Below are 25,846 nucleotides of genomic sequence, written 5' to 3'. Positions count from 1 at the left end.
TATTCTGATCTCCAGCTCAGGAAACCATCACAGTTCTGCAAAAATAACTGCACAAAGATGATATATTTCACTTAAAATTGTAGAAGAAGAAGCATAGACTGATATAATTTAATTCTCCATTTTTCATCTACATAGGACAAGCAAAATTGGGATTCTATGGTGGCAAAATTAAAGAACAGGAAGATGGAAAAGAAAGCTTTCTGAAGTAACATTTTGGTCCCATTCAACTGTCCATAACTAAAAATATAGCAACAATGACAGACCTAAGGAGAAAATATGCAGGGTACACCTAGCATTTCCTTTTGGAGAGACCACAGCTTGACACCAAGCTGAAAGGAAAGTGACTTGCTTTTACTCTATAATGCATATCATCATAGCAAAGTACTTTGACATTTATAGATTGGAAGCACCATATTCAGTCTTTTTAGTATTAAATGTCTACCAAGAACACAGAAAACTCAAGGAAGTGAAAGAAGAAATGGAGACTTATATTTTCCAATAAGTTTGCTTAAACCTAGCGCAACGCAGTCTACTATTAAACCATGGCTTCAGCTGACTTTTATGGTGCTACTGTTGTTATCATTTTGAATGTATCTATAACAAGATCCAAATGCAAATGTCAGATCCAATGAAAGTTACATTACACCAAAAGGACAATATATGCAACGAGAGAGAAGGGAAGGAAATGTCTCATGTCAGTCTGTAGCAACCTTTCTGCCTCAGGAATTTCTGATGGGCTCTAAATAAGAACAGAGAGATGAAGGAATTAAAACAAGGGGTTCCATTTGTTTGTGAATTGCTCTGCTAAACTGTAGCAACAGTGTTTCTACACTGATCAGCCTGGATCTGTCAGCTTTCACAGCTGGTACACTCAATAGGAGGTACATTTTAGCCAGTGCAGTAATAACATAAAAAGGGAATGCAGCCTCCAAATGATTTAACTGATGCTTGTGAATTGTCATTTCCCAGCTTTATGAGATGTTCCTGTTCCTCTCCCTTCCTTTTGTTAGTTAGCATGAGGCTGGGCAGATTTCTATGCAATTCCCAACCGAGTCACCAGAGAAGGGTCCATCTTGATCATATATCAAATTGATTTCAAACCCTGACAAACACCCAGGCTCAACAAGGTAGACAATCTGTAACATACTTTATATGCACGAAATGGAAAAATATTAAAATTCATAATAAATATTTGTTTTCTGTCTCAGCCCCCTCCCCCCGCTCTCCAGCTCATGCCTGCTTCTCCTGTCTGATAACTATGACAGTCCAGATTAAGGGACATTTTTAATGCAAGGATAGGCCTGAATTTCAAACAAAACATCAAAATGGTACCTTTTTAATTTTTTAAAGAATGGAGTTAATTAACCTTTTTATCAAACTACACACATCTTCAAATGTCTTAGATGGAAAATATATTGGTTTAATTAAGATTTCACAGGGAGAGACAGTTGCAAACACTTGGAACTGAGAAAAAGTGGGATCTTTATGAGGAGGGTGCTGTATGTTTTACAACACCCTGAGTCTCTTTGTTGTTTGCACTTCAAATGGAGTCCGTTTTTATCTCTCCCTCTCCTGCCGAGAGAAACTGATTTTATCATGTGTTTCAATGAAGCTATTAAAAACTTCAATCATGAGATTTCTGTTTTGCCTTTGTATGTTTCTCTCTCTCTCTCTCTGGTGGAGTTGCACTGCGACATTGGTTATAGGGCAGCATACACTGAGTTGGGTTTTTTTTTTTTTTTTACAAGTCAGTTAGATAATCCTCCTGCAATCATAACTTGCTTGAATGGAAACCTTAGCACCTGTGTTTTCTTTAACTGGCTCTCCACTCTGATTTTTGTAGGTCTGGGATTTTGATGAAGGGTGTTCTCAATAAGCAGGGCATGCCATGCTTTCTTCTGYTTCTTCATTTTTAATAGATAGTGAAAAGTGCAAGAGTGACAGCTTACAATTCTATATGCACAGCACAAGAACAGCATGAACAACGTCAGCATAAATTTCCCCTCATTTCAGGAGCTCAGAAATATTTTCAAGGTATGAAAACAGTGTACCACTATGACATGACATTACTACATAGGTATTTTAGGGGCAATACCACATAAGACTGCTATATGCTAAATCATACACTCTTCAYACTTAGACCTATTTATTTATCCAGGACTCTAGGGCACTAAAAGGGTAGGATGTACTAGGAAAAAAAAACATGTCATTATAGTTGAATCATAACTCAAATCAGTCATTAGCCTAAGAGAGTCTCCTTTGACAAAAACATATTGAAATACAAAATGTGGTAGATTCTTACATTTAAATAACATTTAAATTGAGCTATAATGGCTGAGAATTCACTATCAAGGACTGAAGCTTGGATATAGCCATGAAGTAATTTCCCATCTTTTGTTTTTGTTTGTCAGTTAATGTCACATAATCATGTCATATAAATGAAGTTGAACATTATTTAGCTCTTAGTGTCAGTAGACAAGAAAATAACATTTGATTATTGTATCCTCTGTCTTAGTCCTTGAGGCAGTTCTCTGTGATTAGTGCTACAATGCTGCATATACATTGATTTTCAATTTGCAAGCAAGATTGACATTTCTAATGCAAAACAAAAAATATTTTGATTTTGTGCCTGAAGAATTGAGACTTTATTACTTTGGGCAAATTAAAAGTTCTATTTCACCCCAAAATAAATTTTTTTTTGAAGAGTTGAGGTGTTTCTAGTTTTGTGTTCAAATCAAAGTAAATTTTGAGATAAAGAGCTGTCTTACACATTGTTTTCAATAGTATTGGTATTTCAGTATTATCAATAAAATTTTGCCTATCTGTTGTAACATCTGTGCTCGTCTGAGAGCTACAGATTCAAACCGGGCAATCTGTCTGCTTGTTCTTCAAGGTCAACAATAATTAGGAGTTCATCAGGGTTTTTTTTTCTTCTTTTGAGCAGCAGGCTGCTCAAAACGATGGCCCATTGGGCCAAGCTCTGAACCATATCCTAGAACATGGAGTCCCTTCTGGATCCTCAAACCAGTACAAAGTCAAGGGCCACCTTTCCGAGGAAGGCTCCTATGCCCACCGATAGCAACTGGTTTTCCAAACACTAGATCGCCTGTGCTACAGGGGCCCTGTGGGCTCCCAGCAGCCGCCAGCCTGGCTCTCCGGAGGGGCCTGCAGAGAGCCGTAGCTGTGTGGCGGCAGGATGAGRCACTGGAGCGCTGGGGGCGGGGAAGAAAAAGTCGGGAGGGAAATCGCCTTTTGGGAGACCGAGCTGCTTGAGGGACAGAACGAGCGTGGGGCAGGGGATACTCTTGCCCCAGTGTAACTGCTGCATGGGGTTAATTTGAGGGCAGGACGGGTGGGCTCGCAAAGCCAGGACCAGCCCCCTGCTTGTCGCCCACTCCTGCGCCTTCCTCCCCTGTTGCCTCAGGAAGCCGTGACTGTTGAGCAACCTTCTCCAGGCCAGATTCAAACAACTGTCAATCACCTGCAAACACCCACCTCCTTTCTCTCCTAACCCAATCAGAATGCTTGCTACCAGCCATCCCGCCCCCAATATTCACCCAAGTGACCTGTCAATCACTGCCCAAGCCCCACCTCCTCCCTGGCTTCCAAGCTTTCCTCAGCCCTGAGGAGCTGCTGTCAATCACCTTCCTAAGCCCACCTCTTTCTAGTATCACCCAATCAGATTTCGTGCCAGCTCGAGGGACCCTTGCTGTAGGGATCGGGCGCCATTGCCATTTTCCTCAGCGATGGCGGGAGGAGGAGGGCTTGGTCCCCAGGCAAGAGGGAGACAGGCCGATGCATTAATCAAACAATGCCTTTTCAGCCCTTATTCACCTTAGGAGAAAGCCTTGATTACTGTTGTATTTCTATTTTTGTAGCACATATGTGATCCATAAATATTTTGCCATTGGAAAGAGCCATAGCACAAACGTTGGCCAGATAAGCTGTCACTGCTTCTTCTAGACCACAGGCCATTTATCCAGGCTGCCAGCCTGCTGCAATGCATCCTTTCTTTTAACTGAACTGATGAACCAGTAAGTAAGCAAATGTGCCTTTTCTGTGTACCCCGTGGCTTATGTGAATCCAATTCTCATACCCCTTTTTTTCACAGTTTAAAGACRCTTTCTGAATTCATGTTAATCACAGAGTCTGCTAAAATCTTGGGCTCTTTCTTATATCATCTTTCTCCTGGCCTGTGGTCGCACTGCTCCAAATGGCCCTTGTATTTGCTTGTGTTTTCTTGCAGAGCTGCAAACCAGATCTTCACATGTGTAGACACGTTTCCTGTATGCACCCATGGACTCTGTCATGTCAAAGGACACATACAGCAGGAGAAGTGCTCTCTAAGTTTAAATGCAGATAATTTATGATCACCCTGGTGCTGTATAGCCACCCCATATTAGGGAGGAGGGCATGTTTTAGGATGCCCTGGACTACTTACTCCTATGGCTTGCTACCTGTTTCTGACAGGGGCCAGTGCTGTCCAGAGAGATGTATTAAATCTCCAAGCATTGAGCAAGTTCTGAAGAGCACCAGAGCATCAAATGCAACTAGAATAGAGATTTGCTGTAGATTCACAGAAATAACTCTGGTGCAGGAGTAATCTTGGAGTAAAAAACTACACTAAGCTGAGTCCCAYGCCCAGCTGTGTAAACTGCCGTGTTTGTGAGTTCCTGCGTGGTTTGCGGTTTGCACTCCACTGCTTGATTGGCTGCACTTCATGAGGGAGAGGTGAGGATGCGGCGGCAAATGTTTGTATGTCCCAAATGGCGCCACAAACTTCTACCCTTGCTAAGCACTCRCGCTGAAGACAAGAGACAAGCTATTATCTTGTTATGAAACTGATGCCATTCAYCACCACTTTGTCTCAGCACGGATCCTGAAACAGCAGACTGCAACCACCTACMGTCAAAGGTACAGACCTGCTCAGCTGCATGCTTCTTTCACTATGAAGTTTTAAGGGTGGAAATGTTGGTTTAAATTAGCATGACATTTTCTGCAGAGTTAAACAAGTAAGGTCTTAGCTGCAAGGCTCAAGATTTAGTGTGTTTTCATTGCTGCTGCTGCTGCATCAGGATTTTGTCTGTGTCAATGGGGGATCAGGAATGTGCTCAGGAGGAGGGCATTTGTGGGAACAGAGCRAAGAAAATAATAGCTGGATATTTTTGTTAGTCAGAAGCACAAAGCAAAGAGATTCCATATTCCTCAGAAACTTTAAGGTTACCCTGAAAGAGATCAGGCTATTGTGTCTCTAACACACCCTGTGTGTGATCATATTGACTGGGGCAAGATGCCTAGAAAGAAAAATGCTTCTGGCAACTGTAGATCCGGCATCACTGACCCTCTTTTTTAGTGTCTCCTTGTGCAATGTTTTGGGGTCTCAAGSGGCAAGGCCTGAATGCAACATCTCTTCAATTGCTTTGTAATGTAGAGTTCTTTGATGCATTCTAAGAGTAACATGCACTGTTGTTGTGAAACATCTCCTTAGGATAAAGTCTGTGGGTTTTTTGTGTGTGTTTGTGCRTATAAAGGAAGCTCATACTGATTAACTCGTCTTGCAGTTAACCTGGGAGCAAAAGGACATCAGTTTCCAAGATATGAGTTAGTAGCTTTTATTAGTAAACATCTTCTTAGAAAAATTCGTAATTCAAACTCTCTTCAGCAACAGCAGGAGAAACCTTCATATTTATACTTGTCTGGAGAAGAAAGGTTTTGTGATGGCTGAGTTTCTAGTGAATGGGCATGGAAGAAAAAGCTAGGTTTGGGMATGAGRAACCCTGGATAGTTGCCCACTAGCTAGGTTTTGGAATGGAAGACCCTCATCAATTTAATTAGCACAAGTCATCCACTTGCAGGTAGAAGCAGAAGGAGGCCCACACTTTAGCCTCTGCTCCCTGGCTCTGRATGTGACTTAAACCCTAGCTATGATGTGATGGTGAAATGAGTGAGGGAGAAGTTAGAGAGAAAACATTTCTTTAGTAGCTGTTCGGAGAAAAAAGCTGTTGGTGTGCCACTGAGGTAATTCCTGCTACTTTCATATATATTGACATTTACTTCTATYCCTAACTTTCTTGCATCCAAACTTGATGTTACCATAGAAAAGTGATTTAGATACAAAATAGCTTTGTGTGCCATTCCTATTTTTATCAAGGAAGCAGAATAACCTGGAGTTAGAGGGAGAGGTTAGGTGAAATGTACCTATCAAAAAATCAGCTTAGTTGTATTGTCTGTATTTTGTTTGGGTTTTTTGTGTTTTCCTCTCTACCACTCACTTCTGTATACATCACTTTAAATTGTTCTAACTGAGGGAGCTTCCTGGGCAAAATGAAAATTGGCCCTTTGCAAGACAAAATTTTGTACAACTCCCAGAGTACCAGGCCTCTCATGCTCAAGTTAGCTGTCTGACCTGATCTCTTATAACTTTTTACATTAGTTTGCAGAAGGTACAGTTTGTCTGGAAGCTTGTCTGCGTGTTTTTATAGCCTCTAATTTACTTTAATAAAAGACATCACTTCTCCCTTCAAACTTTCTCTTCCTCTACCTAGTTGAACAGCACTTCTTTTTTTTTTCCATACTTCTTACCTTTCAGTCTTGCAGCCACACACCAGTGCCCTCCATTTTTGCTGATTCAAGGGCAACAGCAGTGAGGAAGTAATGCCATGCATACGGTGCTATGCTTTGCCCTCCCCATCAATCTGTAGCTTGACAGCAGCTCTCYATGGCCACAAGCAATATCTGAAAGTTTGGCAGGCAAGAGGTTGCTATTAAGCCACAGGTCTGGAACTACTGCTTTAGGCAGTCTCTTTTGGTTTGCTTTTACTGCTCACATAATGAAAATGATCTTCTTTCAGTCTCTGATATAGATAGTCAAAAGAACCTAACCACAGAGGCTGAGAAAATGCCAATTATTTCACCAGTAATTAAATATTTCTAACAACACTTGATATGCCTACGTGTTTGGGGGTGATTTTTGTTTCTTTAGTTTTTTCAGTATAATAGGGCCCTGTCTTCCTCTACCTTTCTCACTTGTCTCCAGAGTCTGGCTTTGGTTTAAGAGGAGCTTAGCCATTCTGTCTGCTTTCAGTTCCTCAAAATGCTGTACAGAATATAATGATTGTCATACACTTGATTTAAAGTTCAGGACTGGCTGCAAGCCATATTGCAGTCAGCGCAAATGGCATCCATATATCCCACACCTTTTAAAAATTTTGCTTTGCAGGTCCCTTGGAGGAAACTTTTTGGTTTGTTCAGCTTAGTTTTCCATCATTCTTAGTAAATTTGGGCAGCAGTAAAGGAAATACACAGTCCCCTCAGAGGTTATATGGCAGTAMATTTGTGTTTCCTATGTAGGCCTTTCATGTTCTTATCTATACACATTTTTGTTTATTGATGGCCATTTTGCCCATTTGTCCTTAAGACAGGTCAGTATGAATTCTCCCATTTTGTAAYTAAGGTCAGGTTTATGTGTCTGGATGTGGTATCACTGAGTTAACTACGATAATGGAAGCACTATAGTTGTACTAACTTGACTAGCTGGACAATCTGCAAAAATGAAATAGCATTCTTGGAACCGAGCTTTGCAGCTTTTGCTGCCCCAGCCATTTAAATGTCTCCATGCACAGCAACTCTCCGCTTTGTGAATGTGCCCTATAGTGCAGCAATGTGAAGTAGCTTGCCCAGGGGTACACRACAAATCATTAGCTTGTCTGGGGCTGGAAAGTGCTCTCTGGATTCTTGATTTTGTTCCCTAATCACTAGAAAAAGCTGCCTTGTTTCAGCATTTTATAGTGGCACTTTCATTTTAAAAAGGATTTAAAGCAAGCACTTTTTAAAAAGGAGGAAGGGAAAAGAGGGACTTGCACAAAAGCAAATAGAATTTGTAGCAACGTGAGCTAGGCTAACAAGTGTAGGTAYTGTAGCCTTCATGCTTTAAGGTACAAACTATTCTCATGATTTAACCATACTAGCACTGCAGTGGGATTGAAGCTTTACTTAAATGCTTCTGATGTTTGGCCACTGTTGTCCCAGGGGTATCAGACATACCCAGCTGGGTGATCCGGGTGAGAAGGGCATCTTTTTTTCTTTTGGCTATAGCCCAGAACCTTGTCTCTGAGGCTTAGTCACTGTAAATACAGTTTCCAGAAGGTGAAGATGAGAAATTCAAGAAGATGAGAATGAAGGAAAGTGATCTTGGAAGGGTCTGAGTTCTTCCTGTAGCCTTAAATTTTCTTAATCCTTCTGCTGATTAAAGAACCATGCTAAAGCACCATCCAAATAACATCTAAGCAGGGGAGACTAACCTTTSAGAAATAAGCTTGCTAAGAATGGCCACATTATCATGACACTGAGATCACAGGTCAGCACTGTAAAATATTATGAGATGGGAGAAAATGACTAGAATGCCTAAATGAACAGCATGCACCAATACATGATAAAATCMTTTCTTTTCTCTCTTGGAGTTCCAAAATCCATTCTTTCTTCCTCTCCCCTACCCTGTAATGTTTTTAAATACTGTTTTATCTTTTCAGAGCAATGTACAGGACTAATTACATGCCATTTTTTTTCCTGAGGCACTTGTGTTCTCTAGATTTTCCTTACCAGTTCYCCAGTTTTTTTATCTCATCCTAACAAATTCACCAGTAATGCTTACAGCACAAACTTCAACCCCTACAGCTTTAGAATTCTTTTATTTTTTTAAAAAAAATGACTACATAAAGAACAATATCAAATTAAATGCATTTCCAGGCCATAGCACCTCCAAACTACAGCTGAGTTCTGGCACAGGAGAAATTTGCCATAACAACTGCAATCTAAACAGGGATTATCTGAGGATGTGGACAAACTTTTAAAAATGTTTCTGTGCATGAATGTGCTCTGGTAATTTTTTTTTTCATGTAAAAGAGTATAACATCTAAARATAACATACTGGAGGCATTCTGTCTGTTTGTGCATAGGATTTGCTGTACCAGATGAGGCTATCCATCTATTACATCCAGTATGCTACCCAAATGTCAAAACATAATGATTTTGGGAAAGGTGACCCAACCCTCCATCAGCCAAGTGTGCAGAGCTCTGTATAGGAGTGGAACAAATCCTTCTTAACTCAAACAGGGTGAGAAGTTTACAGTTTGAAAGGGTCAGACTGTTTTATAATTATGTTAATATGCATAGAAATACTGCCCTCACTTAACCGTTATGTGTTTGGAATTTTCTTTTGGGTAATCCTAATAGTGTAAAAGATCTCTGAGTTTAAATCCATGAAACCCAAAAGAAATTCTCTTGATTTGCTTTWTTGTAAAGGAGAAATAAGTGTAGTCTCAAACTACTTTCCTGTCTTGAGCAGAAGTTCAATCTTAATTCATTAAAGTCATTAGTACTTTGAGAWTCTAGTAGAAGGAGATGAATAGACATGCAGTATTACATTGCGGAAGATTATATAGGTATTGTCACAGTCATGTCATTACCTTCCATAGTGGCCCTGTACAGCAGTTGCTTCTTTTGCGTACTGATTTGGTAGAGCACGTATTGCTACCTCCCATATCTGAGATAATTATATCTGTGCTACATGCCTAAATGATTTAATCTTGTCTTCTTCTTTTTGTGTAAAGAGCCCATGCAATCAAATCAAAGTCTCTGAATGTCTGTGATCTCACATTAGTTTTGAATGATGTTTAAGAAAATATTTTTTCTTTCCCATGATACCATGACAAGGTAATTTTCAGTGGGACTGATACCACCACACGTAGTTAAAACTTCATCTTTCAGAGCAGCGACTACTTCTCTCTGTTCCCAGGAGAAGTGAAGCCAAGGGTCCCTGTTGAAAGATTATGAAGYTTCTGCTGTCGGTAGAAAATCCTGGTGTGAAATGATGAATATTTTAAAAGGACCATTCTAACAGTGGGCAGATTGGGTATCTTGAAAGGTCRCTTTGTAGCATTCTCTGAAGGAAAAAATTGAACACTAGGGTTTTTTTGAAGACAAAATTTTCAATAAGAAGTATGACAGAGGGAAAAAAAGGCTACTAATCTCAGAAAAATCTTCAAGTATTGCCTATGCAAGTTTTTACTGATCTTTAAGTAGTCTGAAGATTTGGATTATTCCCTTTTTGAGATTACAGAAACAAACAGAAGATCAAACACAGAGCAATAGAGGACCCATATTTAAAAGTAATTTTACCTCATAAATTAGTTAATAGATTTACTTGTAAATTCTTAGGAAATTCATTATGTGTTCTTATAGTTAGTGTYGTAATTCTTCATATGTGCTGTGCTTCTCATACATAACAAAGACACTGAATCCTCACTTTAAACAGAAAACTCCACTCAGCTGTTACTGCACAGATATGACAAGTACTTCTATAATATATGCTGATAAATTTTATTCTGATTTTTTTTTTAAAAAAAAAAACATTTTTCAACAGTTGTTCTGATTTGTACCTCTTGACTGTCGAGGTTGCTGTCGGAAATAGGACTGAAGCAAGTACAATGTGTTGTCTGAAGAGGTTAATCATTCATTCTAATAACAGAGACTGCAGAATGGGTTCAGAAGTACTTTTGTCCAAATTTTCTGTGCAAAAATATCCATACCCTCTGAGGGTCCATGCCTTAAGCAGCTGAAGCTTTATTATTAATTAGTTCTTTTACAGCAAGGCTTCAGCTGRCTTTTGGACATTGTTGATACTGGATGCTCTGCACTGACATAACTTATGTCTTCATTGTGAAAAATAGACATGCTTTAATATTAAAGTGATTTCCTTCAGGTACTTACCTTAATGTGGAAGTTCAATGAAGAGGAAGCACAAGTGACTATGTCACTGGGGCTAGCTATGGTGAATACAATATACCTTATATACCATAATTACAGGGACACTGGGAATGGTAGCACATTTGTAAACACCACTCTGAGTTCTAAGCACCTTGTCATTTTATCTGATAATTAAGGGGATATTTCCGAGGAAAACTTCATCATTTCAAGAGGTGGATTTAAGGACTCACAGCGAATCGAGCCCTTTGCTCTAAGTCAGTACTGAATGATATGCCCTAGCACGTTTCTTGCAAGGGAGACTCAAAATTGTAGCTTTGACTGCCTGTGGTCATCAATTATCCTTCAGCTAATTGCATAAGACTAAAGGTGCTTGCCCTGATAGCCCGAGCAGATTTCGGTTTGCCTTCTGCACATCTGACATTTTGATTTTAATTGGGCAGTTGTTGCTTCTGCTCCTAGCCTGCTGTGCACTGCTGAAAAGCACTGGAGGATGGATTTYGTTGGTAGGAGAAGCAATAGGTACAGAGTCAGGGAAAGTGGCGGCCAAACTGGAGGTACCCTCCAGGGTAAAGCTGAGATCAGAGGACGCAGTCATGATGTTCTAGTATTCATGCTTACTAGCTCAACCATCCCACACCAAAATTGTCCAGAGGARTGCTATTCTCAAGGTGGCAGTGGCAAGGAAAAAACTCATAATAAGGCTTCTGAATTAAATTGCTTAGTCGTTTTAGCAAGAGAAGCCAAAGCAGAGTCTGTAATCCTTTAAAACACACCAGGGGAAAACTGCAGCAGCATGTGGCCCCTCCACCCTGCCCAGCAGTACTGCATCCCCCTCTGATGAAGCTGATCAGGATAACAGAAGCACAAAATGAGTCTGAATTTAATTCATGGTTTGTAAAATGCATTGGGAGTCTCTTGGGGTGAACAGTGGTTATTTTCTTAATGAATTACTGCTGTTTTGAACAATTTCTGTTCAGCAGGTTTAATTTTACTTTTTAGTTTGAAATGCTTACTAGCTTTCGAGYAGAATGTTCTTTTGTAATGTTGTTCTCCTGCTCAGTCTAAACAATCCTGGCATGACATTTGAGGGGAGGGAGGTGAATGCATCAACTTCTGCCTCGCAATCTCAGACACTTAGTTGGCCTGAGCTTTGGAAGAACAGAGCATCTAACTTTTCCTTGACCAGCTGCAGAGATGAGCAAAGTCCAGCTTGTTGCAGACTTAGCAAGCAAGAAACATATTCCAAAATTCAGTGAATGCTTTGGGAATGTTAGTGGTTTAGTTTCTTTTACAAAGATGATCACTTTATTTAATATAACTTAATTTTTGAAAAGYTGCAAACTGAAAACCGGAGTTCATCTTCCAGACAAAAGCAGTAGCCTACTATAATCAAATATAGCAAGATATGCAATAGTAATGAAACTGAAGATTACTTTTTTTTTTAATCTTACAGCAGACAAAGTAKATATGAGTAGAAGCAACAGTAACTGAAACAGTAATAGAAAGTGGAAGTGCAGTGAGAATTTCTTTATTCATAGAGAAGCAGCTGTGTGATATGAAAATGTTTTTAGATGTATTCACTCCAGATAAAATTCACCTGGTTCATCTCAGAAGTACCACTAATCTGTATTTTGAGGGGTTAAACCCTGTAGCAGTGCACAAACCTTGTTTAAGTCTTGTGACAAGTAACTCTTGCCATTGGCTGGTTTCCCACTGCAGAGCTTTACTGTGCTCACGATGCATCTTGAAGGGTAAGAGCTGAACAGTTTCTACAGTACACAGTTCTCAAAACTTTCTTATGCAGACTTTCTAAGGTATCTAGAAGAGCAACACCTTCTTCCAGACCGTACGAGGTATATGAGAGACCAACCTGCAGCATATAGCCAAGTAATTTTTTTCCAGTCTCTAGACTATGTTTCTTTCTATCTGGAATCTTCTTCTTTGCTCTTTTTCCTTTTCTTCAGTCCAAATTCTATCTACAAATAATGATTTTTAATGGAGTATTAAGCACAAAAAAAGTCGGAAAATGATGACTGTAATGCTAGCCTCATTTTAGTATGTTTTGATAATATGCAGTTGTATAATTGGAGTCTAGCACTGAAGTCAATAGCACATTATGAGTGTTTTTTACAATCTTGTATGGTACATAGTGAAAGGAAATCTCAAATCATTTAATGCAGGTCTTGTACCTAAATGATTTTCAGTATGCCTTTGATCTACAAAGGCATATAATTTATATTATTGCCTGAATGAGAGTGGAGTTCCGTAAGAGTAGTCACTGTAGAAAAATGGGGTTACATCTCATCTAGTATGATTTCAAAGTTAGCCCTGCCATGAGCAGGGGCTTGAATTTGATGGTCTCTGCAGATTCTTTTCAATTTTAATTATTCTATGATTCTACAAATGGTTTTGGGCTTTGTTAAGTTGCAACATATGGAAGAATACCATTTGCGACCACATGCTGCTCCGAGAAGCTTGCATTCTAAATAGGAGAGACAGGCAAAGGGTAAAGAAAAGAAATGGAAYGTATATATGCAGTAATGAATACAATAGACTGTCAATACGTATCATTTCCATTAATTATTTTGTTTTCAACTCTTTTTCATGAGGTGATTCTTAGATGACAGGACTACAGTCAGCACTGTGTATTCAGGAGCGTAACTAGGAAAAAGTGTGTGTAGTATTTTGTTACATTATAGAAGAAATAGCTTGTTGTCCTCTCCTCAAAAACTGTAGCATACTGTTGAGCAAAAAAGTTGTTTTTTTTAAGTGTGTACATGCCCATTTCTGAGCCCGAAAACAAAGTCTAGATAAAACAATTCTTCTCTCATAATTAAGCAAACTTGTGGGACCAAAGTCAATTCTCAGGAGGTCTGTGAACTGCATTGCAGCTGTCTGTTGTAGATCATGTTGTGCCTCGCTACGCTCATTCCCTGTGCTATGGGAATCAGCACATCCAGAGCTGCCTTCTGTGTGTTACCCCTCATTTGTACAAAAGAGCCACAAGGGCTATGAGTTCTCTTATGTACAGTCTCCCCTCATTTCATCGCTAGTTCCAGTGGCTATTAGATCTTTATGTACCTCGATAAGTGTGCCTTGGACTGGACTTARAAACTGGATTTCCATCTCATTCCATTTTATCTTCTGTACAATACCAATACAAGCACAGTGGGTAAGTCTGAATTACAATAATATGCCCATGTTTGCAATGCAAAGAAACAGAATAATTCATTTTTTTCCAAACTTTTTGAAGCAGAATTGTACTCACTTCTAAGAAGCCTTATTTAATAGGACAGAGTCTGTATGGATTAGGCCCAGTGCTTAGGTTTTCTGAGAACGAAGGGTATGAAACTTAATACGACTGTAAATGTCATGAATGGACATTTCGTTTCCATTAAAGTAATTCTACTTGGAGATTTAAGTAGTGCCCCTCATTGTTTGTACGCAAACTGCAGCACTGAGCAAGAATGACTGAATCTGAAAGAGACAACGTCCAGCCTACGTTCACTCGCCAAGGTTAATTGAGTGCGGGATCAATAACTTACAGAACTGGGCTGAGGGAGGGGATGGATCTGCAGTACTTTAAGCAATAAGTCTTAATAATTTAAAGGATGCAATAACCTGGACCTTATCAAAAAATAAAAAATAATAACATAGATCTTGATAGTGCCTTCTACCTATGCAGCATGCTGCAAGTCTCCTGCTCTGGGCACAAATACATTGTTGGTTCCATGCAAAACTAAACATGACTGTTTTTAGCTTGAGGCTAAAAACCAGAGCTCTGCTTGCCCCACCCAACTGATATTTCATCTCTTTGAGAATTAGTTCATATGTGCCCCACTGATTCCATATTTAAAACAAGATTTTCTATCTTTAGTTTGAAACATTGACTCCTTGTGACATAACCTTGAGTAGTCTCACTAGATAACTTTTATGTTCACCTCCTTCAACCTCTGATAATATTTCTGTGTGGTATTTCAACATCTCCATATTGATAAGTATTTCTTTTTCTCAAATAATGGCTAAGTGAGTGTCTTTGTCCAGAATTTCAAACCCAAGTGCAACTTGAGGCTCCTAAGCCTCATTTAAGAGCACGTATTTTAAAATGGCTTACTGCTCAGTGCTGCTAAATATGCACGGATCACACAGACTTCAGTGTGAGCTACAAGTAGTCAGACTCTCCGCTTTAATTTCCGCTTTAAATTGGGAGTGTAACCAGGAGTGGAGGAGTATAATGTTGGCCAGATCCTCCTTGAAGAGGTTGATGAGTATTCTTTCCATGGAAAGAAGAGGTGATTCATTACTGCTAATGTTTGACTAATACCTAAATTCCAAGTTCAGCTGACACTTGCACTCATGCCCATGGATGCTCCTTGTCAGCCACATGCACAACACACTGACCTACTCTCCAAGAGTACACAGACCAAGTTGTTCACAGTTGCTCAGGTTTGTATTTGCCAAGGAAAACACAGCACGCTTCACCAGAAGCATGCTCACAGGACCTCTGCTCCACCATTCAGGCATGGTGCAAACGAACGTCTTTCATTTGTAATCACATCCCTAGAGATACACGCGTTCAAACATACTTTTGCTCAGATGTGTTCAGACTTGCACACAGAATGCCTGCTCACATACAAGTGCAGAAAAGTTAGTTCACATGTGGCCTTGTTCACACAGACATACGTGTAAGCCCGCATTCTCACACACATGCAGAGTCTGCTGTCTTCCGTGTGTGTACCTAGCAAATAATATAAATCTCTCTCTTCCCATCCAGCTTAATATGCAAATGTGGATGTCACATCAAGATCAGAAATAAATGTACCAGAATGACTTCAGTCAACCTGAAATGTCGAATGACTCATTCACACCCTTTGCGCAGCGTTCCCGGTTTGCCACATGCATTCTATTGACTAGTCAGAGGCTGCGCGGTTGCCTGCTGCGGAGCAGCAATTGATCACTTGCTCGCAGAAGGAGTTGGGCCGTAATTATTTTTGCAGGGTGTGCAGGGGTTATGCRGTGAGCTTCCAGCTAAGCTGACTGCTCTGAAGGTGCCTCCGCCACAGGAACGTGAAATGTAAGATGTCAGGCCTGCTCTACCTAAAAGAACTTTATGTGTTTAATTAAGTCTTAGCCTGCRCATTAATTCAGTAACTGATATCCCTACATTGTGGTATTGCCTGGGTATTTCTCTTCCAGATGATGAGAACCTATTCCAATCTGATATAACTCAATTTTGGACCAAGATAAACAAGAACAAGTCACTCACACTTCAGAGTAAAAAATGTCTATACATTAAATCATTCAGGAACTGCCATTACACTTTAATTTCAAATATATCATAATCCAAGTGAGCTAAAAATGCATAGACAAACATGAAATATGTTCCACACTTCTACTTAAAACGGTAAAAATTCTGTGCAGAGACAATCCCCAGGAATAGTAACAAGCTGACATTTGCATTTACTTTATAATCAGAATAAAAATTGGATTGACTGTTGGAGTTGCATCTTTGAATGTATGAATTATTGCAATTGATTGCTTTTAAATTCTTTCAGAAGCATGCCCAAGTGAGATACATATGGGCTGACTTTAATTTATAGAAAGGCTCTTTTCTAGCACTTGCGCCTTGTAAAAGAGGTGTTGCATTTAAATAGAAGTTGAGCCCACAAGATACATTAAGAAGAAAAAAAGCATCGTTAATACAACACAGAGGCTCAGAATGTAAATGTGCAGTTGGTGACGTTATGCAATAGTGGTACCACAGCAGTGCTATTTAGGCCACATAGTACCATTTCAGTTCTTTGTAGTTACTTAAATGTGAAACTTTGTAAGTAATTTGTACACATTCTTACAATAAATGTGGTTGCAAGCTGAAATTGGCAAAATATACATAACATGGCCAAGATAAGATGGCTTTTGGAACGTAATTATTAGCTTTTTAGCTTTTCCTGTGTTTGTGTTTATATTATGATAGTGAAATGTGTGTTGAACATGTGAACATGACAACATGTGAACATGACAACACATGTGAAATGTGTTTTATATTTAATCCTATTGTAAAAGCACAAGAGGAAAGGAAAAATATATAAGGACACAACTTGTGCAGGCAGCTGCAATTTTCTACAAAAATAGATCTACAGTTAAAAGCATGAAGAAGAATTACATTTTCTCCCTGAGTTAATGTTACTTCTACTTTTGTGCAAAATTTTATTTGTTGGCATACATAACTTTAGTAGTAGAGTTGCAGATTTTGCACAATTGCCTGCGCTGGCAGGATGAATTTTATGCAAAAGCAAGGAAAACAGCAGTTTCCTCACTGAGCTCATTTTTTTCCAATTTTACTCAAAATTCTATCATCTGACATAATCAGAGAAACATGCAGTAGCTGATTTGAAACATAGTATTATGGATCCAGCAGTATATGCAAGCAGATTTTTCATACCATTTTGTTCACATATGCCACTCAACTATATTGCTGTATTGTAGAACCCAACGTAGGAGTGTAAACTATTTTTATCAGACTGGATTATTGCCATAATGTAATGAATTCTCTAACTCTGCCCAAAATTAAAGAAATGATTCTGTTGCATCCGTCATCATTCATACATGAAGAGAGGAGGTTCTTCTTGACTGTTGTGGAAATGAACCAGGCATAGGGTGAACTTATTCCTACCTACTTTAGCATAAATAATTATCAAATTTTGTCCGTATTTCCATTTCACATTGTGAAATGTATGATCATGCATAGAAAGGGGGAATTTACTGTTCACMTGCACATCTAGTGCCTGTGCATATGCAGACCTGCACAAACACCAGAAGAGCATGTGCATGTGCAGACCTGTACACACACCAGAAGAGCTCAGCTCTTACAGTGCAAGAGCTCCAGCTTGCAGAACAGTGTTGGATACTGTGTGTTTTTTGTAAGACTTTTATAACTTTCAGAGCTTGAGCTGATCGATCTTGAGTATTCTTTAGAATCTAGCCTGTATTTAGGCACCCAAATAGGAGGAAAGCACATTTGAATATCTGAATCTTACTGTAGATGGGGTTTGTTGTCATTGGTTGTTTTTAATCTAGTCTCATAATGCTGGATTATAGATTCTTTTCTGACTCCTTTGCCTCAGAATTGGCTTTCGGAAGTCCTTTCTGATAGGAAATAYAGCTGAAATATAGCACCACTCCTTATCCCAGCCTCTTGTACTAAAAACTTCAAAAGCATACTGCTCCATCCAGCTCATTGCTGCTAGCAGAATGGTTCCCTGGAGCTATTCACAGCTGGTGTGGYTCGGAGCAACTTTGCAGGTACTTGYAATTACACCAAAGATGAGTTTTAGGACAGGTAGTCTCAGGATTTCACAGCCCCCAAATATGGTTTGATGCCCCCYTTTATCCTTCACGACTATAGTCTTGTACTAGGAGTTGGTCACATCAGAGGATAAAGATTGTARAGCCCTACACCTGCATGAAAACAGATGTGCTTGCGTATATATAGAYACAAAGGCAAATTCAGGGATTTGCATTCATGCACTTGTTCTGATCCATATCTATCTATCCTCTGAAAGACCTCCAAGATTAGCGCAAACAAGCTAAATTCACACGTTATGACTGTTGATAYAGTGATCTGTTGAGGCCTTAAATTCTGTGACTCCACAAAGTGCAAGCTCCACCTGTACTCAYAAGCAGATCCTTTGCATACGTATGTACACACACAGCAGGAACATGATTGTTACACTGATAACCACACAGTTGCAATAAAACACATACCAGCCAGTACTGAAGCTTACCAAAAAGAGATGAAAAAAAAAAAAAAAAAAAGAGAGAGAGAGAGAGAGAGACGCAGTTAGCTAGATAAGGTATGAGGAGATTTAAAAAGAAAACCAAACCATAGCATAGACGGAAGTGGCTACATTTTTCATACTTCAGGTATTTTTTGGAGGGCTTGAGAAGGAGCTGCTTGACAATTGTGCCAAAAGAGACCATTCRATGCAATTTCCTATCAGACAGCATTCCTCAAGTGTCTGCTCTTTAGGAGCAGTCAGGGAAAAAAATCATTCTGTGGGAAGCAGTTAATGGAGCTGCATTACCGACCCCTTATCACTCTGTCTGATAGAGAGACAGCAGGTTCCTTTTGGCAGCTCCAGAGCCCTGATCACTTCAGATTAGGGGCACATTGTCTGTCTGGCTTAATCAAGTATGTTTAGATATATCTATCATGATTAAAGGGGTGTAACACAGGGAGGRGGAAGAAGTAAAGAGTGAGATTACTTTCCTCTAGCTTCAGATGGAAGCTTAACACAGCCCACTCAGTCACTAGGTGCTCATCAAAGGGAGAATTTAAATGCTGGAAAGGAATGTTTTGTTGAATACTCCAACACTGGATTCAAATCACTGAATATCTCTCTCTCTCTCTCTCTCTCTCTCCCTCTCTCTCTTTCTTTCTTTCTCTCATTGCTTTCCCCCCCTCTAGCACTTGCTGATAGCAAAGAAGCAAATCAACAGCCCATGCTGAACAGGTTGATTTTGGCTTGATAGCCATGCGACTTTGTTTCTTGTTAGTGTTTGGAAAGGATGATAATAAGGGAACTATAACGGCTAGGAAGAGGCTCCTTCTTCTATCGGCAGCATTGCTTCTCTCTGTGTCTTGGCTGTTTTGGGGATTTGAACACTGTAAAGAAGAATTAGCCCAAAGCATTCTAAAGTCACAGGTGCCAGACTTGTTGCCACTGTAACTTGGTGCAGTACATAGATGGTGGTGGACAACAACTAATTGACTCTTTAGGCAGGACTGAGAGAGATGATATTGGCTCCTGAGGCAGCAGTGAGGAAAAAGAAAAAAAAGAAAAAAAAGAAAAAAGAAAGAAAAAAAAAAAAAAAGAGGTTTTCCTACATTAGTGCTGAGGGTAGTGTAGAGCATGGTTCTGCCAGGGAAGAATTCCTGAGCAGAGGTCAGGCTGCAGGATCCATACTTTCTTTCCCTGAATAACTGGCCCTCTTTATCTCTAAGTTGGGATAAACATTAGGACAGGCTTGGAGAAAGTGTTGTTATGAGGACCATATTCTGTTCACCTTTTCCTGTGTCTCCAACATTCTTTGGGCTTGCAGATCCTTCCAGATTTCCTAGTAGAAGCACAGACTGCTCTGTGACAAACAGAGGCTTCCCTGACAGCAAGATGGATCTTCTTGGTTCTCATTTGCAGATCCTTAAGAAATAGTCCATAGCCTCCAAGCTGAAAATCTAGAATGCTACAAGGCACCGCAGGCATGCTCTGGCTGTGTGTCTTCAAAGCAGGTGAAAGCACAGAAACTGTAAGGCAGGTGTCTCATGTCTGGACTCCTGGGCATCAGTGAAATAGTTAAATATATGGAAATACAGGAGAATTGTTTGGTAGTAAAGGAAAAGAGGTCAAAGCTTTCCTTTCCACATTGTAATCTGCCAATCCAGTCAATTCTGAGTTCTTGGAATCTCGCAGTTGCTGTCCGGATGATCAGCTGTGATGTCATGAGAGCGGCGCAATGTGATCACACCACAAATGCAGGAAGTGGAGAACCTAACTGATCAGATACATAAATCTGCTAGTGAGACACTAATAATTCAGTAATCAGGAGTCACAGGGTGGGAAATGTAGAAGAGAAAGTTGGCAAGTTTGGAGGGGTTTGAAGAAAATACTTAATCTCATCAAGTTKGCCAGTACTTCTTTAGAAGATGAAACTAGAGGATCATAGCAATACATTCCCRAAGAAAAATCTCTCAGAAGTACAGAGGTGCTCATCAGCCAGAAGGGTAGGTGGTATGTCTGAAGATGAATTAGCAGAATGATGGGGAAGGTTTGCATGAATCAAATAGCAAATAGCTCTTCAGGATTAAAGGCACATCTCCTTGCAATAAGTGGTGCTGCTTTAATGGTACCAGATAGTTAAAGCTGTACACTCACCTACTTTAAGCATAACAGTAGCGTTACAATAGTACTTTTCCATGTAAAGCTTATTCTTGTAAGAGAAATGGCTTAACACCTTTAATTGACATAGATAGACCAAATGTGCAAGCCATMGTCATGTCGACTAAACTGAATTTGGTTTATGAGTTAATGGTGAGAAGTCCAGGACTAGAATAGCAACAGGCAATTATATATATAGCTAGTGCAGAGTTGACTGAGCTGTTTTAAAATCTTACGACATGAGCAAACAGGACTGCAGCAAGTGAGCAACAAGGTGCAGAGCTTTCAAGACAATCTTTGGTAGCAGGAAGCATAGCAAATTGGGACAGAGCTCTGCCCAGATCTGTTCATGGAGCTCTGCAGAGAAGCTTTTTTAGCACTGCCACTCCTGTGCACTCAGTCCTGAAAAAAATAACTGCCCACTAATGACCTGTCACTGTGGACAGCCTGAGCAGCTGTTTGCAGAAGGCAAAGTGGTGAGAGACGATGAATTGCTGTGTGTGGAGCACATCTGAGTGTGGGACAGGGATAGATGGGAGATCAGGAAAGACTAGACAGCTTCCATTCATAACATTCAGCTTTATGTGGATTTACTGCCCTGATAGTCCCAAATCCACAGCTGCTGAGTTATTACTTACAACAAAACATAGCTTGTTTTCACATTTCCACTTGTTTCCGCACTTCCGCTTCTGTCTCTCTTGTCGGCAATGTTACTTTTTGAAGGCAAACTAACTAAGCACATGGGTAAGTAGTTTACACTGAGAACAAACAAAACCTAGCCACTTAATCTTTCATGTGTTATCCACCTAGACCATTTGGAGTAGGCAGAATATTTGATTTATATGTTTTATTGAAAACAGATATTTTTCTTTTCTCTTCCCATTTCTGTCTGGTTACTCCTSTGCTTTGCAGGTAGAAATAAAGCAAATAAAATGCCTTGGAAAAGTTTCTTCTCTTGACATCTCCAGCCCCGCAAGAAATGACTAAAATTTTGTGAGGTAGTTTGTTCTTAGGCAGTTTTCTGACAAGTGTGCAGACACATTTATGCTGGATCACTCAGCTAAGCGTCAAACCAGGTGCAAGTTTGTCTGAATCAAGCCTTCTAAACCTAGGATTTCCAGTCTGTATCATACCCATAGTTCAGCTCTCCTGTATCTGATTGTGCCAGTAGCACACGTACCTGAAGAAGATGCAAGTCTGCAGCAGGTAGTTGTGGAATAATTTGTCCTGCCTGCACTGGGTTTCATCTTGAAATACGGAAGTGTGGAGTCTAATATCCTTTCYGTAAAGTTTATCGCCATTAATTATTCTTAAGTATCAGGATATTTTTTTCATATTTTTTGACATAGCTGTGATGCATATATTCTGTTTGGTAAACAGGTTAACACACTAACATAACTGTGAGAGGGGAGGCATATATAGTAATGGAGAAGAAAGCGAAGAGAATAATTTCCTCTCTCTCATTGCTGGGAGCTTGCCACTATCAGTTCTTTTATTTATGATAKAGAAAGCCACTTCTTTTATGGCTTGACATTAGAAATATTAATGCATAGTTCTGGCTGTCTAACAGAAAGCAAACCAGCATTGTATAACATTGCCAGGCAGCAAGCATGAGCGACAGATCACAGCAGGTCTGTTGCTGGGGGGCCCATTAGATCACATCATGGTGAAAATAGAGAAAATGGGTCGTTATGATGTGTAATGTAATGTAATCTGTCAGGCCATGCACAGAACATAAAAATGAACATAGCTTAAAACCAAGAAGACAATAAGGATTTGTGTCCCACCTGCCTGAACAGAARTTTATATTCCTGATGTGCCCATAGTAACATGTGAGACTCTTCACAACTTGAGAGGATCTGGCTGTATTCTTTATGGCCCATCGCTTTCTACACCTGAATATTTTTTCAGCAAAACATGTTGGGGGTTTTCCTTTGCAGAGGGAAATCTCATTGCTTATGCCTCTTACTGGCTRGAGTGTTTCCTAATGGACGGCCTATCTCTGTTTTCACAACAGCTAATCTAGGGAGATTATTTTCCCCTCAAAGGGAGATACTGGCTCGTGCATATGGGGACAGCCACTGCCTGCTTCTGGACTGATTATCTTAGACTAGCATGSTGTGGGGGTTTATTTTCTGAAATAGCGTGGTTCGTAAGAAAAGACGAAACAATTCAGGTTTAAGTTCCACACAGCCTGCTGTGCTGTGCCCAGCAACAGCGTTCAGCAAAGGAGAGTGAAAACAGGGTGAGTACACAGTGAAGCTTCCTTCATTGGGGCCTCACAGATCCCAGCATGCTTGAGGATGGGTTCCTAGTGCATGTGTTACGAGAAACAATGGATAATAATTTCTTTTTTGCCCTCTCTATAATTCTTATTTTTTTTCCACACTGCTACTGCACTTACCCCTCTATAATCTTTTTTTTTTCTTTTTTTTTCTCCAGGGTCCTAGTCTGTTTAGTTTGGCCCTTCCTTGTTCAGAACCTTTCCATTCCTTTGATCATCATTAATTACTTTCTCRGTGCTATTTCTGATGCTGCTGTCTCCAATTTTTAGATGGAGAGATGAGAACTAGCTGCCGTATTCAAGTTACCAAATATTCAAACAGATGCCCCGTTGATTTGTAAGGCATGAAGTTGCTTCCTGTTTGTTTCTCTACTGCTTTCCTAACATTCTCTAACCTATTTGCCTTTTTAACTTCAACTGAGCTGGCACTTTGACAGAGCTATCCGCAGCAACCCAAAGGTATCTTTCTTGACTGGTCGTTGTTAATTTTGAGTTCATCACTGTGTTTTTATGGTTATGGTTGTTTATTCCCATGTCCATTACTTTGCAGTTGTCAGCACTGAGATTCGTCTTCCATTTTAATAGAGTTCTGAAAACCATCTGTAAGTAGTCATGATCAGATTTAATTTGTAATAACCTCATTATTTTTTTCTCATCAGTAGGCTGTGTCACTTCATTTTTTTCCGGATCATTTATGGATATGTTGAACTGTTCATTCAACTTGTTTCCTAACTTTTAATCAGTTGTTAATCCTCCATAGAACCTTTCCCCTTATTCTGTGAGAGCTTAGGAGGTTTCTTAAGAGTCTTTGGTGAGTGTGCTCATCGAAAGCAATTTAGAAATGTGAGTACATTATATCAAATGATCATCCACATCCACATGCTTGTCAGCTCCTTCAAAGAACTTCGTCAGATTTGTGCAGTATGACTTGCCTCTACAAAAGCTGTGGGAGAGGCACTCACTATGTCATCTCTCTCTTATGCCCAGTAATTCTTTTCTTTGTTACAGTTTCTGTTAATTTCAGGCATTCAGCAGTGAGACTTCTTGGTCCTTGGAGCCTCCCCTAAAGCCCTTCCTCCTATTACTGAGGCCATATTAGGTCCTAGGTTGTATGCTGCAGTTTAATTGCTCAGCCTTTCCTATTACATATTCAAGTTAGTTTTCGATCAAGATTTCTAAAATATCTAAACCTTGAATTTAGTCTTATTAATTTACCAATTTATCCTAAAACCTCTCTACTAGTTCTTCAGCTTGAGAGAGTTTTCCTGGCCTTTCTCTGCAAAGAAAAGCCCCCATGTGGGGATCTCCTTACATCCCTTTGGAGGGAACCCAGATGCAGAGAGTTCATTTGGCTTTTCTGCCTTATTCTTATCTTCTTTGAGCACTCTTTTAACATCTCAATCATCTGTCAACTCTATAGACATTCTGGCAGGCTTCCTGCTTCTGATGGCTTTAAAAATGATTTTATTACTTGTTTTTATGTCTTCAGCTACTTGTTCTTCAAGATATAGTTTTCAACGGACTTATTATGGCTTCTCATTTAACTTACCAGACCTGTGCTCTTTTCTGTTTTCCTTATTTGGGTAGAACTTCCACTTTTTGAGGGACACTAGCCTCCTTCGTTTGTCTGTTAAACCGGGTGAGTACGGGCGGTGGCAAAGGACAGCACCATGATTCTAAATACAAATATTTCCAACATTAGAGACCAATAATGGTCCATGCCTCTCTCTGTCCTGCAACAAGTACTATTCTTTGCCTCCACCTCTATCCTTCATGCCCGCTCCTGACTGTCCTCCGCTGCAGATTTGGACCCATTACCAATGTGATACCCTGTCACAGCAGGGAGGAGCCTGAAATGGGCTGAGCTCTCCTTCACTCACTTCCCTTAGCTGGTAACACACCTCCTGTTTTCTAGCAAGCGTCGGAGCAGAGAAGAGCTACTACAAGGTATGAGGTGAATGTGGGTCTAAGTCGTGAGTGGGGGAAGCTGTGTGGAAAAGGTACTAGGAAGGAAGGTGGGGATTTGGAGGGGGAGGCAAAGAAGYACTGCAGGGTAGGAAAGAGCATGAGATCCCAGTGCCATCTTGTTCTGCTGCTTCCACAACAGGACAAAACTTTCACGGAAGAAATCCCTTTGCCTCAGCCAATCTGACTAGCTAGAAGCAAGGAAGAAATGGGCAAACATGGATGCTTCTCTCCACGCTTGTCCTCCACACTAACCTTCCCAGTGCAGCAACGATTCATGGTTTTATAGTCTCACAATATTGCGCGGTATTGTGATACTCTGTTTGGTGCTACTCTTAAATAAGCTTCCAGTGGTGGTACCCAGCTCTACTCTGTAATGACTGGAAGCARCACAGAAGGCCTAAGGTCCTCAGGGAGACTAATCCCCATTCTAGTCTGGCACATTTCTTACCAACCGCCGTTGGTAGTGGAGTTCTGAAAATTTTTTTGTTGTGCGAATCTTGCTCCTAGGAGGCTTGTTGTGTCTGGGCAATATACAGGGGCCCAGCTCAGGTTATGTGTTCCGCTGGATGGCAGGATAGCCAAGACTTAAATGCGGCAGTGCTGAGTGTTTCGGTGACTTGTTCTACCTTATAAATTTTACCCTCTTATCACTGACAGTCAGCAGACCTGCACTGTTAACCTAGTAGGAAGAGGCTTGTGTTTTTGGAACAAGATATTCCCATGCTGCTTGTATGTAGCTTAGCTGGTGAAAACAATGCTTTTATCTATCACAGCTCTTCTAGATAACCAGGTCTCTTTTGCTGAAATACTGTCTGGAGTTTCTATACAGATGTTCAGRGCTGAATTCTGTCCCTGGTTGCCCATCAGTCCTATAGGTTGTTCTTGCAGAGCCTAA

At 40.1% G+C, this 25,846-nt stretch overlaps 1 protein-coding gene across 1 annotated transcript in view; it reads left to right on the top strand.

The window, feature by feature from the left end:
* Nucleotides 1-4,834: 4,834 nt before the first annotated feature.
* GRAP2 (GRB2 related adaptor protein 2) overlaps nucleotides 4,835-25,846 on the top strand; it is a 38,900-nt gene continuing 17,888 nt past the window's right edge. The window contains exon 1 of the mRNA XM_085323497.1: nucleotides 4,835-4,914. The gene's annotated coding sequence lies outside the window, so the exon portion shown is untranslated. The remainder of the gene's footprint in view (nucleotides 4,915-25,846) is intronic.

Source organism: Rhea americana, unplaced genomic scaffold (genome assembly GCF_003343005.1).
Source record: "Rhea americana isolate MKP2758 unplaced genomic scaffold, rheAme1 scaffold_85, whole genome shotgun sequence".
NCBI lineage: Eukaryota > Metazoa > Chordata > Aves > Rheiformes > Rheidae > Rhea > Rhea americana.
The sequence above is the reverse complement of the archived record's forward strand: the minus strand, read 5'-3'. Positions and strand labels throughout refer to the sequence as shown.